This window comes from Herpailurus yagouaroundi, unplaced genomic scaffold (genome assembly GCF_014898765.1).
Source record: "Herpailurus yagouaroundi ecotype Mexico unplaced genomic scaffold, PumYag 428, whole genome shotgun sequence".
NCBI lineage: Eukaryota > Metazoa > Chordata > Mammalia > Carnivora > Felidae > Herpailurus > Herpailurus yagouaroundi.
The window spans coordinates 1,064,144-1,082,232 of NW_024412645.1; the positions used below are offsets into that span (position 1 = coordinate 1,064,144).

The following is an 18,089-nucleotide window of genomic DNA, read 5'->3' on the forward strand; positions in this document are numbered from 1 at the left end:
TGGAAGCTGTTAGCCATCACTTTCTCTGCTACGTGGGGGAACCCTATCTGCCACTAGAGAGGGAAGAACGGTAACAGAGAGAAGCAGAGAGCGAGAGTGTAACCGAGAGAGACCTAATTCTATTTGTTTTTGGAGTTTTTCTGTCCTTGCCAGGTGTAGGTTGGTTGGTTGACCCTACTGTCTACTACATAATCCCTAGAATCCAATCTACCAATAAAATCCCTTCCCCAAAAATCTGTATTAAGGTAGCCAGGATAGTTTTATGTAGCTCTCAACCCAAAGACTCCCAAAGAATATAGCTACTCTGAATGATTTCTGTAGATGTTTTCTCTCTCCCACTCATCTGGGAATTGCCAAACGCCCACTTAGATACAGTTTGCATCGGCCTGCGGCTAAGGAGAAAACTAGAACAATGTGGTGAGTTATAAAGGTAATTTTTTTTAATTGCTAGATTCTGAGATTAGTCCTTATTAAATTTTTTGGTGAGAGTAGAAAGTAATGCTTTATTTTTCCTTTTCTTTAATGTTCTTTGACAAATAACAAAATGTGGCCGCATTTGGGGAGAACACTTTACTGGGATGTAAAATCCCCGAGTCTGGGAAGCACCCAGGTAATGATTCCTCTGGGGCAGAGTTCTCGCCTGGCTCTCAGCACAGCACGGCTACCGACACATGGTAGGGCAAGAGGTACCTCCGAAACGAATGAGATGAGCTAATGAGTTTAGAAAGCTGTTCTGGTCTCCTGCATGTCACGAGGGGATGATCTGATTCAGAACTGTTATAGCTTGTTCATTCACTTCATTCTTTTATGATTTTCAAATCAGGCCAGATTTCTTTATCTATCTGCAAAATGCCCTACTAGTCTTGCCTGACCTTTCCTTTCAAGTGGGCCTCAGATTCATTCTCTCTTTTTTTTTTAATTTTTAAAATATATTTTATTTTATTTATTTTAGAGAGAGAGCGTGAGTGGGGGAGGAGGCGGAGGGAGAGAGGGGCGGGGAGCGGGGTAGAGAAAATCTTAAGCAGGCTCCACGCTCAGCATGGAGCCTGACATGGGCTAGATCCCATGACCCTGTGTTCATGACCTGAGCCAGAATCAAGAATCTGAGCCACCCAGGCACCCCCATTTTCTCTTTTATCCTTACATCTGTCTAGAGGTGGCTTGACTGGGAGGAGAGGTGAAAGCTCTCTTCTCAAAACGTGGAGGGTCAGCTTACTGTGATGGAGAGAGCACTGGAATGGGAGTCAGCATTGCAGCCTAATTCTGGTTGCCCCTCTGGCTGGTTGCTAATTCTCAGGCAAGTTGCTTTAGTTCTCTGAGTCTCGGTTTTCCCATCCATAAAATGGCGGTGCTGTCTAGCCTACCTTCTGCATGGGGCGGTTAGGAGGGCCTGAGCAGGCTTTGTTAGGCTTTGGCAGCAAATTGGAAAGTGGAAAAGGGGAGAATTGTTTTATAGGGGCAGGTGGAGGTATTTGAGTAGGGAAGTGATGATATCATAGAAATAGGAAGGTAGGGAAGTTGCTCCGTACTTCCTAGCTATTCCTAGCTATGTCTCTTACTTGCATGTGACCTCACTTCTCTGTGTCTCAGCTTCCTCGTCTGGGGATAGCCACGTCCCACAGTCAGAATCCCGTACTGGACACCAAAGAACACATAGAGCTGGTGAGGGAGAGAGAGGCACTCCAGGTGGAGGAGACTGTAGCAAAGGCTTGGGATCAGGAATTATTGAGGCACAAATGAGAAACACTGGTCTCACGTGTTGTGTTTCATGGGTACAATAAAAATACTTCTCTATCGTGATGAGAATTAAGCAAGAGAATGCAGGCAGGACCCTCAGCACAGACTGGCACATAGCAAACTCAGTCATGGCGCTCGTCCTTACTGCTGTCATTTTATTTTACAGGTAAAGGAAACAATCTCTGAAAGGTGATGTGGCTGGTCTAGTCACACAGTTATCAGAGTCAGGCAGGATTTGAATCCACATCTTCTTGACTCTAGAGGCCAGGCTCTGGACAACTGTGCTACAGTCGCCTGTTTGTGGGGCCTCTGCTCCCGACCCCAGCTGTCTGCCTGACTCAGCAACTGTGGGTGGCCTTACTCCCATGCGTGGGCAGCAGAGCTGGTAAGAAGCCTCCCAGTTCCTTGAAAACCAAATATGGCCATACCAGGCCCTCTGAGGCCTGACCCCCAGGCTGGGCTTGCTCCTGCCTGCTCCTCTGGGCCGTGGGGCCTTACTCCCCGTACAAACTGCTGGGTTTGCCCCAAAGGACTCTGGGAGAGCCTGTAATCAGATCCCCTTCCTCATAGGATCCTGTTGAGCAAGTGAAACCAGTGTCTTATCCATGCTGTAATAATTCCTAATTCCAAACCTTTGCTCAGGGAGTGCCTCTCTCTAACCAACTCTTATGCTTTCGTTGGTGCCCAGTGTGAGGTCAGGAATAGTTACTTCCAGACTGTATGACTTAGAGTAAGATACTCATCACATCCATCCATACCTTCCTTCCTTCCTCCCTCCCCTCCCCTTCCCTCTTTTTCCCTCTCCTTCCTACCTTTTCTCCTTCCTTCCTTCCTTCCTTCCTTCCTTCCTTCCTTCCTTGCTTCCTTCTTTCCTTCCATCCATCCAGTGGGCACCTACCTGTGCCAGACACTTTATATATAGTCTCTCCTTCCAGACTAGAAGCCTTGCAGACCAGGTGCCAGGAGATAATTATTCAACCAATATCCTTGGGCAAGGCTTGTCTTCACTACAGTCCTGATGAGGCTCTTGTTATCACCTCCATTTCACAGTTGGGAAGACTGACATGAAGAGAGGGGAAGTCCAAAGGATGCCCAGTGGAGATGGGTGGCACTGAGACTTGAACTCTGATCCACTGGACTCTAGAGGCAGTTCTGCCCAACTCTTAATGGACGGACAGACTGTGGTGAAGGTCAGGTCCTAGGGGAGAGCTGGGACCACTTCTTCACTTCTTAGCTTCTGAGTAGTTCCCTTAACCCAGAGCCTTTCCAATGCAACTATCCCTCACTCACTTTCCCTACTCCACCCTCTCCATGGCTGATCTGATACTTGCTAGGGAGACTAGAAAGGATTAATTCTTTCCCTTGGTCCCCCATTTCTGAGCCTTTGAGAGTGCCTGTCCTATCTCATAGCTTGCAAATCCTTCTCAAGGTCACCAGCATCCTTACCTCAGCGCTGCAGAGTAAGGAGGATCTTCCCCATGGTTCCAATAGGGGAACTGAGACCCCTGCACTGGTCATATGTTACATCAGGGTGTGGCCCAGCTGGGCTTGGAATCTCTTGCTTCAAGGAGCTAAGCACAGAATTAGCTGCTAGATCTTTCTTGAAGCCTGGTATGAAGTGTTTAGAGTCCAGAAGATCCAGCTCTGCTTCTCACTAACTGTGCAGCCTTGGGAGAGTCACTTCACTTTCCAGAACCTTATCTTCTCCTCTCACAAATGGGGATAGTGCTGGTACCCATTTGAGAGATATTGGGAGGATGGAAAAAAATAATGCTTGTAAATCACTTAGCACAGTGCCTGGAACATAGTGGGTGCTCAGACAATGAGGTTATTACTGTGCTTAGTGCCTAACATAGAACATCAGATCAGGAGGGCTATCCAGGCCAAGGGTAATTTACTAACATTCCTTTATCACTACTATGTGCCAAACACATTCATCAGGACACAATCCCTATAACTCAGTGCCATTTTACAGATGAGGTGACTGAGGCTCAGAGAAGGAAAGTGACTGGCTCTAACTCCTGTCCAATCAGAGGAAGAGCCTGGGCCTGGACTCAAGTCTGTGTCTATAATGTCAGCTTTGTTTTGCTTGATTCTCCAACCTTATCATGCAAAGACCCAGAGAGGAAAAGGGAGTTACTCGGGGCTCCACAGCAGCTGGGAATAGGTCAGACCACACCAGGGAGGCCTTTTCCATCCTGGCAGCTCTGCACAGGTCTGGGTAATTCTCCAGTTCTAGGATTAAGACAGGAGCTTACTGACACAGTCACAGTCCTCAGAAGGGTCCCAGAATCTGGTCCACAGTCTCAGGCCAGCTGGCAGATCTCAGCTTCCCCAGAAGCCCCCACTCTACCCTGTGACCACCCCTTCCCCACCTCCAGATTTCAACTTGTCCCCCCCCCCCCCCCCCCCCCCCCGCCCTGTTTTTTTTTTTTTTTTTTCCCAATCAGTTGAACCTTCTGCCAAAGAAAACTCGTTGATGCCCGCAAACCAGCCAGCCGGGGAGGAGGCTGCTCTGGAATGTCGGAGGGGGGTCACCAAGCTGTTTGTGAGCAGGCCAACACAGAAATGTGAGCAGCTACCTTTTTTGGGGAAAGTCAGAACTCCCTCTGTGGGAAAGGATCCAGGGAAGGCTGTCTCAGAGGCTCGGGCCTCAGTTTCCCCTTGATCAACACCCTGGCATTTATGGGGTATGAGTAACTTCAGCTATTGATTCAATAGCTGTTGGTTGGGTGACTGCTGTGTTCCAGGCACTGAGCTGGCAGCTTGGGACACAGCTGACACAGAGCTAAGCCCTGTGCTCAGGGAGGACTTTTCAGCAGAAGGCAGTGTCTTAGTACGTCTCCCAGTGAACAAAAGGCAGGTGCCCCAGGCCTACAACCCCTGATCAACACTCTTGGGGCTGGTCAGGTTTCAGAACTCAGAATTTTGGGGGTTTTTAAAGGTGAGCTGGGGGGCGCCTGGGTGGCTCAGTCAGTTAAGCGTCTGACTTGACTCAGGTCATGATCTCACAGTTCATGAGTTCAAGCCCTGCATCGGGCTCTGTGCTGACAGCTCAGAGCCTGGAGCCTGCCTTGGATTCTGTGTCTCCCTCTCTCTCTGCCCCTCCCCTCCTCGCACTCTGTTTCTCTCTCTCTCTCGAAAATAAATAAACATTAAAAATTTTTTTTTAATCTGGTGGGGACTGGGCCCACCCATCTCCAATCAAATATATGAATATTGCTGTAGTGAGAAGTTTAAGTATTGAGTCTAAGTGGGGCCCCAGGTTTGGCCTCCACACGAGTTTTCTTCAAATATATGGAAAAGCCCTTGGATATTTGGGCTTTGTGGACTGTAGAGTTGAAGACAAGGGACTGAAGCCCTGATTCATCTCCCCATTTTCTCAGATGAGAAAACTGAGGCTCAGGGCAGAGGAGTCACATACCCCAGGCCCTCGAGCAAGCAAATGGTGCAGGTGGGTAGAATGCAGGTCTCAGTGACTCCATATTCAGAGCTTGTCACCAGCAGGGACCCTGGCTGGGAGAGAAGCAAGGGCTGAGTAGAGAAGGCTCCCTAGCCAAACCTCAGCAGCCCACCAGCCAGTTCTGCCAGGAAGGAGTTAAGAGCAACCTGGGCCTCCGCCAGGCCTCTGCACGGCGGCTTCTTGCAGGGCCTGCCTGTCTGGGGCCTGTTTACCAGGCCACACTTGCATCACTGGCTTCAACGTGCAGTGCAAACACACTCACATTCTTGGGTCATGAGAAATGCACAATTATGATGACATCATGCCCAGAGAGAAGATTTTCGCCAGCCTCCCTTCTGCCCACAGTCAGAGCTGTTTAATTAGCACTCTTAACTGGAACTCTTGTCTTCTTGTAAAAACCAACTGGAAGAATTTATGGGTGGGGGTGATGGGGGTTGGAGTGAGTATGTGTGTGTGTGTGTTTTAAGGATAAAAATAGCTCATCTGGGACTCCTTTTGGGGTATTTGTGAGTATCAGTGCACCACTGTTTATATTAAATCTATGTCACCCTGGACATTTTCGTCTGAATTTGGCTTGGAGACGGGACGAGAGAAACCACCCATGTCTTTTTGTTCCTTTTTGGGAAGGAGACACGTAGGCCAAGTAAAAGGGCCCTTGGAGACAATTTAGACCAACCATCATTATACAGCCAAGGAAAGGGAAGCCCAGAGAGGGGAAGGCCTTGCTTGAGGTCACACAGTGAGGCTCCAAGTTCTCACACCACTCATGCACTTTGCCACGCTGCCCGCAGCCCCTACTTCGGCTTTATGAGTTGGTTTTTCAGGGTGTTGAAAAGAGAGATACCTCTAGCTAGAGCTTCCTGGATATCTTTTGAGATCAAAATGGAGGAAATGGTGGTGTTGGGGGTGTTGGTGTTGGTGTTGGGTGGATGCGGTGGTGGCCTGGGAGCAGAGGAGAGAAAGACTGGGACCACAGAAAGCCTCAACCTCACCCTCCTGCTCTCCCCCACCAAAAGGAACCTACCCTAGGCTTTGAAACATCTGTTCCTCTTCCAGGCACCCCCAGGCTTCCTTTAGCTCCTCCTTCCTAAGAAGTGCCACCTCCTCACTGGCTTCCTTCCATGACCATTGAAGACTTATTTCCCACCATGGGAGCTAGATTTTTAGCAAATGAAAATAGAAGACACCAGTTAAATTTGACTTTCAGAAGGGCACCTGGGTGGTTTGGTTGGTTGAGTGTCTGACTCTCGATTTTGGCTCAGGTCACAATCCCAGGGTTGTGGGATTGAGCCCTGCATCTGGTTCCATGCCACTGAGTGCAGAGCATGCTTGAGACTCTCTCTCTCTCTTTAAAAAAAAAACAACAAAACTGACTTTCATATAAGCAACAAATAATGTTTTAGTAGGAATATATCTCATGCAATATCAGGATACCTGGAAACCTTAGTCCCCTTCATCTTTATCATCACCATTGTGGCAGATAAAATGCTTCCCCACCAGCCTTCCCTCTCTTTCCTCATTAACTGAACCCTGATTTTTGTCTGGGGTGGGATTGTATCCCAGGCTATGAGTCAATCATGATTAGTCTAAGCTAGTCACAACAATCCTGTTCTCTTTTGCCTTTCCAGACTCCCTTGCAGTCAGGAATGGTCTGGTGGCCTTAAAATATGTCTGTAAATTTTTTTGACACCCTCCTTTTGAAAAGGTGGAAATTCATCCCCACAACCTTGAATGTAGGCTAGACTTAGTGACTCATTTCAAAGAGTGACTTCTGAGGGTAGGTCATGAAAACCATTGTTGCTGTTACCTTGCTCTCTTAGATTACTTGCTCTGGGGGAAATTAACCACCATGGTGTGAGGACACTCAACAGCCCTGTGGAGAGGCCCACATGGGAGGAACTAAGTCCTGCCACTAGTAGCCAGCACCAACATGCCAGGCATGTGAGTGAGAGACCTGGAAAGTGGCTCCAGCCCCAGTCAAACCTTTGAATGTGGGCCAACATTTTGACTTGTAGCATCAGCCAGAGATATCTTTGTATTAATCATATATTTTTTAAGATTTGATTTATTTATTTTTTAAACCTTTATTTATTTTTGAGGGAGAATGAGCATGAGCAGGGGAAGGGTGGAGAGAGAGAGAGAGAGGGAGAGAGAGAGAGAGAGAGAGAGAGAATCCAAAGCAGGCTCTGTGCTGACAGCAGAGAGCCTAATGTGGGGCTTGAGCCCACAAATGACAAAATCATGACCTGAACTGAAGTCAGATGCTTAACTGACTGAGCCACCAGGTGCCCTAAGATTTTTTAAGTAATATCTACACTCAATTTGGGGGTTGAACTTACAACCCTGAGATCAAGAGTCACATGCTCTACCAATTGAGCCAGCCAGGCACCCTGTATTAATCATATTTTAACTTTTCTATATTTTATGATGTTTAAACATCTTTGGGGAGCCTTGCTGGCTGGGAAAAGACTGCCCCACCCAGGGCTAGCTAATTCCTAGAGACAGTAAACAACCTGTTGGTGAGCCCACCTTTTATGCACAAACCAACCAATCCTGAGTCCATACCCCCCTGACACTTCTTTATCTAACTCATATACCAAGCTAATATTTCCCTTGACTTAGATCATCCCAAAGCCAGGTACTAGACAACTAGGGACAGCCCCTATGCCCCGGAGCCCACTGGAATTACCCAAACTACCCAAACATTACCCTGCCTTTCCTTGCCTATCCCACAGAAACCCTAATGAAGGTTATGGCCTTAGCTTTCTCTTGCTCCTTTCTGCCTCCTGACCAACACTGGTGCTTCCCCCTATGGCCCCACACACATGCTGTGCCTCTTGTTTCTAGGAGAACTGTGAGTAATGTTAAACTTTTCTTTCAGTAGCATCGAACTCTCCATGTCATCATGTAGTCATCTTTATAAATGAAGACACAGGCACAAATCACCCCTAGGAGATCCTGATTCAGAACCACCAAACTACACCATCCCCAACTGACCCACAGAAACTGAGAGATAGGAAAATATTTACGGCAGTGTTAAGAATCTAGGTTTGGGGTTATTTGTTCCCCAGCAATGGGTAACTAATATGAACGGTCATGTAACCTAGTTCTGACTAGTAAGACATAGGGAAAGTATGCTAGGGTGCTTCTAGGAAGCTTTCCTCATAAAAGGATCAAAAGGGAGAGGAGAGCTCAGGGGTATTATGCTCCTTAAACAAGGATGATACTTATAGAAATGACAGCCATCTTGGGACCGTGAGGCCCTGAAAATAAGGTTAGAGGAGTGAAAAAGTAGAAAGGACCTGTGTTGGGGCACCTGGATGGCTCAGTTGGTTAAGCGTCCAACTTTGGCTCAGGTCATGATCTTGTGGTTTGTGAGTTTGAGTCCCACATCAGGCTCTGTGCTGACAGCTCAAAGCTCGGAGCCTGATGCCTGCTTTGGATTCTGTGTCTCCCTGTCTCTCTGCCCTTCCCCTGCTCATGCATGAGCTCTCAATCTCTCTCTCTCTTTCTCTCTCTCTCTCTCTCTCTCTCTCAAAAATAAGTATTAATTTTTTTTTTTTAAAAAGGACCTGTTTCTTTATAACATCATTAAGCAGGTGGACTAACTCTATGCCCACCTGCATCCAGATTTGCAGACAAGCAAGCAATCAATGTGGTTATGGTTTAAGCTACTGTATCCTACAACTTGCAGCTTAATGCATCCCTAACCAATACGGTCCGCATGCACAATAGCAGCTCACTTAACTGGAGTAACTTGTGCAATGACTTCATCTATCTACAAGCTGAAATGAAGCTAAAAGGCCAACTGAGTACCCAAACCAACACCACAATGTCCATACCAAGCACCTTACTCTCAGATAAGCTTTCCCTCACGTTTACTCATAGCCTTTTAGTTTTTACTTTAGACACAATTCTAACAAGCATTCCTAAGGTGTCTTCTTGGGCCACAGTAGCTTGGAAATCAAATTCAATTCAATAATCAATCATTTGCTATTGTGCAAAGCACTGTGGGAGGCCCTGCTTGACACTGTGTATCCATGAATGAGTTTTAAGAGAGTGAACAACATGATCTCATTGGTCAAAGTAACTTGGCCTGTAAAGTAGAGACCAGAGCGAGCCTGGAAAAAAGAAAAGAGAAAAGTTGCTAGTGAATGCCAATCTATTAAGAAAATATATGTTTAAAAGTATTTTTCCATGGAAAATTCCATCAACAGGACAAATCACTATAACTCTTCTTAATTGTTGCTAATACTGGTTTTCCAAAATACTCCACATACTTGTATGCTTTAACTTCCTGAATCCCTTAAAAGTTTTCACAAGTGAAATAGTGTGCCAGGCCTGGATCTGAGTTCAGAAGAAATGCAGAATGTAGCAATGCTAAGATATCCTGGTGCACAATTATTCTACCTGTATAGATGGGAATCTGAGGTCCAGGGGGAGGGAACAGCCCGGAGTGGCACAGTAAACTAGTGGCAGACTGAGGACTAGAACTCAGAATTCTGAACTTTCCCTTTCTCCAGTCAGTGAGGAAGGTAACAGTCATTCCCTCAAACCACCCAGACATTTTCTTTGTAAGGCGGAGAGTCTTCACCCTGCGCTGTCAGCTTCTCCCCACCACCCCCCCACCCCGAGTCAGGAAGCTCTGCCTGCCCAGGATTTTCCTGTGTGTGGGAAAGAAACAGAATGGGCAGATAAATCCTCCGAGGCTTGTTTTCAAGTACATGAGGCCCTCTCCCTGGCCTCAAGGCCCTGGCCAAGATGACCAATCCATTGACATGTGTTTTTGTGTGTTTCTAAAAGTAATTCAAAAGGATGTCTGTGCATCCCTGAAGCACAAGGCTGGACATGGGAGGGGAGGAGAGTATGGGTCATTGTTCCTGAGCACGGGGAGCTGCCTTGGTTCGGGTCCTCCCAGAAGCAGACCCTAAAACAAATATTTAAGTGTCAGGAGTCTATCTGGGAAGTGAACCCAGGGAATCCCTGTCAGGGAGTGGGGAAGCGAGACAGGGAGTGGAAGTGAGCCAGTAGGGGAAGCATTATCAGGGCAGTTACTGTGGTGAACAACCGGAGTTCTGCCCTACTAGGGACCTCCCAGACACCGTGTAGGCCATACCTCAGCCATCCCAACCAAAGGGTTAGGGAGTTGGGTTGTCTGTCCACCGATTTTCTATCCTTCGATGGCCAAGGGCTACTTCTGGGGGTGCCAATTCTTGGCACTTCCAGTGTGCTCCTGAGGCCAGAACAACACCATCAGGCATTCAGTGAGCAGCCTTTGGTGGGTAGAGGTGATCGTCCATGGGGTAGGGGCTATGTCTGCTCCAGGAGTTGACCACTAATTAGTTTTACATTCACAGGAAAAGGTGGACACAGGCCCAGGAGACACGTCTCTCCCTCTGGGGAAGGATGTGAAGGGTGTGTACTGCAACAGCAGGGGCTTTTTCCTGTCCAGGCCTCCATCACCCCTTTCTTCTCGTGTCAGGGAGCCACATTTCTGTGATAGTCAGCTAGTATGCATGAATATCCATCTCTTCCTCTTTTTTTTTTTTTTTTTTTTTTTAATTTTTTTTAACGTTTATTTATTTTTGAGACAGAGAGAGACAGAGCATGAACGGGGGAGGGGCAGAGAGAGAGGGAGACACAGAATCTGAAACAGGCTCCGGGCTCTGAGCTGTCAGCACAGAGCCTGATGCGGGGCTCGAACTCACGGACCGTGAGATCATGACCTGAGCCGAAGTCGGCCGCTTAACCGACTGAGCCACCCAGGCGCCCCTCATCTCTTCCTCTTTGAGGCCCAGCTAGACCATACTTCCCAGTCTCTCTTGTAGTTAGGAGGGGCCATGTTCTCAGACAATGAAATGTGAGCAGAAGAGATGTGCACCTCTTCCAGACTCGGGCCAAAAAGCCCCTCCACATACTATCCTTTTTCTTTCTTTCCCTTTCTGTGGCCAATTTAGAGGCCAATGGTGGAACGTCTTTAATGATGCTTTGGAGGAAGATGATATCATGCAAATTACTGCACAAATCACTACTGCTATTTGGCGTTAGCTCTAGGAGGAAAAAGGAACTAGGAAGCACTTTGCCTCTTGATCCAGGCAGAGGGAACAGCACGGGCAAAGGCCACGGGGCAGGAAAGAGAAACCCAAACCAAGCCAGTGTAATGAGCACTGGGAGAGCATTGAGGGACAGTGACATGAGAGGAAGGTGCATGATCCTGATACAAGATTAATGGGTTTGTGGGAGGTTATTTGATGGGTTTGGGATAGACACAGCCTTGGCAGCCTCTGCATCACAGGGGCAGAGCATCAGTTTAAGAAACCAGATTGTAACTAGGAGGGGCTGAACCTAGTAACTTAAAATTTGTGTGTGGCTTAGATAGTCATGGAGTTGAGTGGGCTCCATGCCTGGAGTCCCCTGTCCCAGAGTCAGGGCCCCCTGCCCCTCCCAGTGAGGGAAGGGCTTTTCTGTGTTCACAGCCCAGCCTCACCTTAAAGGATCATTCCCAGGTCACCTAGCCTGAATTTGGTGAGTCTTGAAATCAGGTGGCCCAGAACCTCTCTTGGGCTGAGTTCCTCTCATCCTACACAAATGACTCTCCAATATCAGACCTACAGGCTCTTCTTGTGGGCTAGCCTGGGAACCTCACCACATTGTTTTGTTAAACCTCAAGTGACTGACTTACTAATGAAGTGTTGGGCCGGAGCTGCTTGCCTGACCTCCGGGGCTGCTTTTTGCCTGCCCCACCCCCTCCCCCAAAGCAATGTCCTCTCGGGAAATGCAGCTGACCCAGCTGCATCCGTGGGAAGGCCTGGCCCCCACACCTCACCCTCCTAGCCCTGCTGAGGCCTCAGGAAATGACCCTTTTAGCAGCCACGAGCGATCCAGAGGACAATGACAGAGGGACGGAAGCCTGTTTGTCTCAGCTAACTTGTCCCCTTGGGTGGATGCCAGCTGCTGGAAATACAAAACTGAAGATTCAGTGGGAAAATATATTTTTTTAAAAAAACAGACAATCCTATGGGCTTTAGCCAACTTCTGAGGCTCTGAGGGATTTTGTTTTCTTTAATTGTGTGTGTGTGTGAGTTTAAAACATATAAGGCTCAGAGCATCAAAGACTCTAAAGTTTGGAAGATCAGCTGTCCCACCCAAGCTGCAGGCCCCCCTGTGGCATCTGTCTTCGTGTGGCTGGGCCCCACCTCTCCACACCATTGTTAATCACATCACTCGGCTCTGGCACTGTCCCCACCCCACCTCCACTCACCACCTAGAAGCCCAAGAGCCGTTCTCAAACCCAAATCAAGTCACCCCTTCTAGGGCTCTGCAGGCCAGCTCTGCCTCAGCTCCAGGGGGCTTCCTCACCACCCTCTTTGAAACAGCACCTCTCAATTGTTCTCTCTCAGAGCACTCATTTTTGCACTTAACCCCATCTGGAGTGATCTGGTTTGTTTACACATGCCCGGTGCATAATACATATTCAGTAAATGTTGACTGACTGAATGTTTTTCAGTGGTAGTTGCATTCAGATCAGAGTTGGCTCAGAGAATCCAGTGTTCATTGTATTGCAACAAACATTTTTATTGGCTACAAACTGCGCCAGGGCCGGGAGGCAAATCAATCAAGAATTCCACTCATTTATTTACTCATTCATTTAGAGGGTAGAGCCCTGTATAGGTAGTGATTCCATCGGGGGGGGGGGGGGGCAGAGAACAGCTGGAAAACTTCATGGAAGAGGGGATATGGATTTTCCATCAAAAGAGAAGCCAAATGGAATGGTGGACTGTCCAACTTGAAGGAACTGTCTCGTTTGGAAAGTGTGAATGTGAATGTGTTTAAAAAAGGAAGAGAATCATGGAGTGTGGAATTTGATTTATTCCCACTTTGGACTGCCAGGGAAGGCAGAGACCTGGTTTTATGTGGGGCTGTAGAGGGGATACTCAACCTTGTTTGCTGAAACAACGGAGGGATGAATGTAAAGGGCTGAAGTGGGGAGGGGGTGAAGTTGTTCTGTTGCCGTGGAGGCCTTGAATGGCATGCTAGGCAGCCTGGGTTTTCCTCTATGGGCAAGAGTCTAATAAAAATAATGATTTTCAGAAGCCTGTTTTAAGGCTGATGTCAGTGACTCCTGAATTCCAGTTCTCTAGTGATGCAGACTACCACAAGATGCTTCTGGAAAATACAGTTGCCTGGGACCCATCTTGGGAGAATCTGATTCTCTGTAAGCTGGAGTTGGGGCCTGGTCATCTGCATTTTTATAACCTTTCCACACGTTCTCATCATTTACCAGGTTTGGTGACCACTGAGGCTCAGAGAGGTGAAGGCATGTGTCCAAGATTACCCAGCCAAACAGTGGTAGGCGGGGGGCCTTTGACCCAGGTCCATGTGGCCCTCCCTGTTTACCTGCTTCATCTGCAGCCTCCCTCTGGACTAGCTCCTTTCTCCAGTTTTCTTTTCTCCTGGATGCAAGAATCTGGGCCAGGGCTGAGGCTGCTGGCCCTGTTCTCCCTTCCCCTCCCCACCCCCAGCCTCAAAGGTCAGGTACCTCCCAGCCTCCTGCGGGCATGTCCATTTATGGCTCTGTTGTTCCAAAACGTGGCCAAATTTATAAACTCCCCCTTCCCGGAGACACGAAACAATTTGTGCAGAGTATAGTGCGGGGGCAGAGCTAGGAGCTTCATCCGGGGCTTGGACTGCAGCCCTGGCCCAAGCCCAACAAGTTTTGGCGTTGGCCAGGCTGCAGTCCCTCCCTGGGCCTCAGTTTCTCCACCTATAGAGCAAAGGAACTGGACTAGATCATTCCTGAAGTCCTTTCTAAGTTTAGACACATCCAATTTACTGCTTACAAATGACAATTTCCTAAATCCACGGGCCCAGTAATTGTAAAAGATGGGCTGGAGGATGGACTGTAGCCTCTAGGCTCTTTTGCATTGCTTCTTTTCTTGCTTGCTTGCTTGCTTGTTTTAAGTTAAAAAATTATCCAAGGAGGGGCGCCTGGGTGGCTCAGTCAGTTGAACATCTGACTTTGGCTCAGGTCATGATCTCACAGCTGGTGGATTCGAGCCCCACAATGGGCTCTGTGCTAACAGCTTGGAGGCTGGAGCCTACTTCGGATTCTGTGTCTCCTTCTCTCTCTGTCCCTCCCCTGCTCGCACTCTGTCTCTCTCTCAAAAATAAACATTAAAAGAAATTTAAAAAGTTTTTTTTCAATGTTTATTTTTGAGAGATAGAGACAGAGCATGAGTTGGGGAGGGGCAGAGAGAGAGAAAGGCACAGAATCTGAAGCAGGTTCTAGACTCTGAGCTGTCAGCACAGAGTCCGATGCGGAGCTCGAACCCACAAACCATGAGATCATGACCTAAGCTGTTAATTGTCTGGCACTTAACCAACTGACCCACCCAGGCACCCCTCATGTTTTCTTTTCTTTAATTTTTTTTTTTTTTTTGCTAATATTCCATTGTACAGATATGCTACATTTTGCTTGTTCATTTGCCAGTTGGTGGACTCTAGGAGCGTATCCAGTTTGAGGCTATTAGGAATAATATTGCTATGAATGTTTGCATGCAAGTCTTTATGTGGGTATGTGTTCTCATTTCTCTTGGGTGGATACCTCATTCCCAACCTTTTAAACTGCTCTGGCATCCTTCAGTGGAAGGACACACTCTGGTGTTGTAACCAGTCCTCCATCAATGGACATTTAGATTGTTTGCGAGGTTTTTATTCTCACAAACCCTGCTGCTCTGTGCTTCTTTGCCCCTCCATCTCTGGATGCATGTGCAAGAAGAGAGATGGTTGGGTTATAGAATATGTACATTTTACATTTGTTGAATTGTTCCCAAATCATCCTCCATGACACTTTTGCCTTCTCTTCTCTTCAAAGGAACAAGAATGGCGTGTGTGAGAGAATCCACTATAAAGTTATCACCACGACCCCTACCCTTCCCATTGAGCCGGAGGGACTGGACAAGGAGAAAGGCCACTTCTGGATAAAAGTCCCTAGGTATGGCAGTCACAAGATAACTGAGGTCAAGCAGGAGAAAGCAGAGGCTGTTATAAGGACTAGAACTCTTCCTCCCAAGTTCTCCTTTGCAAGCATATAGGTAATGAGCTCTCTGTCACTGGAAATATGCAAGTGGAACCTGGCCAATCATTTGGCAGAGGCTGTAAAGGAGCTCTCAAAATCTGATGGGAAACTGGGCTGTATGGCTTCTGAGCAGCAGTTTGTCTAAGGGGTTAAGAACATGGGCTTAGCTGGCAGTGGCCTCTGGTTTAAACCCCAGCTTTGCCATTTCCTAGCTCTCTTTCTTCCATCTTCAGGTAACCACAATTCTGACTCCTATCATCACAGATTTATCTTGCCCATTCTAGAAATTCATACAAATGTCATCACACTGAACATTCTCTTGTATCTGGCTTATTTCATTCAACATTATGTTCATGAATTCCTGAGGGTTTTTTTTTTTTTTTTTCAAATCTCCCTCCATCCAGTAGGGGACACTCACCAACATTTCATCTTTCATTAATTTCTTCCATCATTGAGTCACTCATTCAACAAATATTTCTTGAGCCCTTGCTGTGTGGGGAGGGCTGGCCAAACAGAGTAACCCATGGCAAAGACTGATGAACTCTGGGTCTCCCAGAATGTTCTTTGACTCAAAACTATTTTGGATACAAATTACAATGGTGAGAGCCCTACTCTGAACTACTGCAGTACCAGGTAGTATCCCCAATAGACAGAGGCTGCACAGCTCAGGCTCTGGCATCCATACATGGGCACTTAGTAGGTGCTTCATAGAAAGTGGCTACAACTGTTCCCTTGGCACAGAAGCACTGTAAGGAGCAGAGACCTCCTCTTTTCTTTTTTTTTAAAGTTTGTTTATTTTGAGAGAAAGAGAGAGCACACACGTGTGAGTGTGAGCCAGGGAAAGGCAGAAAGAGAGAGAGCAAGAGAGAGAATCCCAAGCAGGCTCGTGCTGCCAGCACAGAGCCCAACAGGGGGCTCAATCCCACAAACAGTGATCATGAGCTGAGCCAAAATAGTCAGAAGCTTAATGGACTGAACCACCCAGTCGCCGCCTTCCTCTTTCCTAATCCTTCACCGGACCTATATGTCCGGTACCATTTCAATCTACATTTGCCAATGAGGAAAGGATGCTCAGAGAGGTGAGGTAACTTTCCTGAGGTTGCACAGCTAATGAGTGGGTGAGCCTGAGATTCAAACCCAGTCATGCTGAGTGTCAAGTTTGAGCTTTCACCTCTGCTATGGGGAATCAGCTGATGCCTCCTCGCCCTTCCTTTAAGCCAGAATCGCTCTGGACAAAGGTTGTGAACTTTGCTTTGCCATTTCTTGTTGTCTTTCTTCCACCTTTGGGGGTGGGGGTCAACCCAGGATGTTTTCCTGGTCTTGGATTTTGTCTGTTTCAGCTTAAAATCATATTGGAGAGGGTAGGGAGAAGCAGAACTCACCAACAGCAACTCCTGCCCTGCCCAGCACCCTGGGCCTGGGTTCTAGGTGATCTCACTGCAATTTGTCCCCCACCATCCTGCTTCTTGCAGACTGTCTACCTTGGGATCCCCCTGGACCCTCACTCTAAGGTTCTATTAAGTGATCCCTAACGGCAGCATTTTCCTAAGTGATAGGCACAAGATTATACATCTGGGCTAGTTGTTACCAACGCCCTGACTCACCCAGCTCATTCCCGTGAGTGAATGAGCCTTTCATTTTAACTGCTGGCTTTTAAAGGGCCACGCATTTGCTTTTCCAACCACGTAAAAAAGAAAAACGTGGTTCAAAGAAGTAGTTAAGTTTTCTCCATGGGAGCAAATTTTCCAGGGAAGAAAATGTCAATCTTATAATACAATTGAGTGGCCTTCAAAAAATATTTTTTTAGCACATGAAAGTGGAGCTTCTGTGATAGAAGGAGGAGGGTTTTGATTGCTGAGTGACACAGGTTCCCTCTCACTCCTTAGCTACCCACTTCTCTGTGACACTTAATGTTTCCACTGGATGTGGAACCCAGTTTGGGAACCTCTGAGAACACCCTGGCCCAGGAATCGAACCCTGGGTCTGAGCCCCAACGTCATGCTTCATTAGTATGTGACCTCAGAAAAGGGAGTGGCTTCTCTGGACTCAGTTTTCCCATCTGGGAAATAGCACAGTTGTACTAAATATAAACTTCTTTCTAGTTCCAAGATTCTGTGTTACTAGGGAAAATTTAGTATGAAGCAGTAAACTGTTGGAAATACAGACTTGTGGAAAAAAGAAACAAAGTTCTCTTGTTTGAGGACATCCAGTAAGAAACCAACAGCTATAAAAGTGCTGTCTAGGGTCGCCTGGGTGGCTCAGTGGGTTAAGCATCTGACTCTCTCTCTTGTTTTTTTTTTTTTTTTTTTTTTTTTTTTTTTTTTTTTGAGACAGAGAGACAGAGCATGAATGGGGGAGGATCAGAGAGAGGGAGACACAGAATCTGAAACAGGCTCCAGGCTCTGAGCTGTCAGCACAGAGCCCGATGCGGGGCTCGAACCCACGGACCGCGAGATCATGGCCTGAGCTGAAGTCGGCCCCTCAACCGACTGAGCCACCCAGGCGCCCCTCTCTTTTGTTTTTTAATGTTTATTTATTTTTGAGAAGGGGGAGGGGCAGAGAGATAAGGAGATAGAGAATCTGAAGCAGTCTCCACACTATCAGTGGAAAGTCCAATGTGGGCTTGAATCCATGAACTGTGAGATAATGAACTGAGCCAAAGTTGGACACTCAATTGACTGAGCCACCCAGGCATCCCAAATGCTTGACTCTTGGTCATGATCTTGTGGTTTGTGGGCTCGAGCCTCACCTTGGGCTCTGTGCTGACAGCAAGAAGAAGCTTGCTTGGGATTCTCTCTCTCTGCCCCTCCC

The 18,089-nt window shown here is 47.4% G+C and overlaps 1 long non-coding RNA gene across 2 annotated transcripts in view; it reads left to right on the forward strand.

The window, feature by feature from the left end:
- The window catches only part of LOC121022631 (uncharacterized), a 30,440-nt gene extending 14,804 nt beyond the window's left edge, over nucleotides 1–15,636 (forward strand). Inside the window, exons 2-4 of one of the 2 annotated variants that reach the window (XR_005787024.1) lie at nucleotides 1,904–2,122; nucleotides 2,788–2,927; nucleotides 15,075–15,636. This is a non-coding gene — a long non-coding RNA (uncharacterized LOC121022631). The remainder of the gene's footprint in view (nucleotides 1–1,903; nucleotides 2,123–2,787; nucleotides 2,928–15,074) is intronic. The other variant, XR_005787023.1, reaches the window with a different exon arrangement.
- The last annotated feature ends 2,453 nt before the right edge of the window (nucleotides 15,637–18,089 follow it).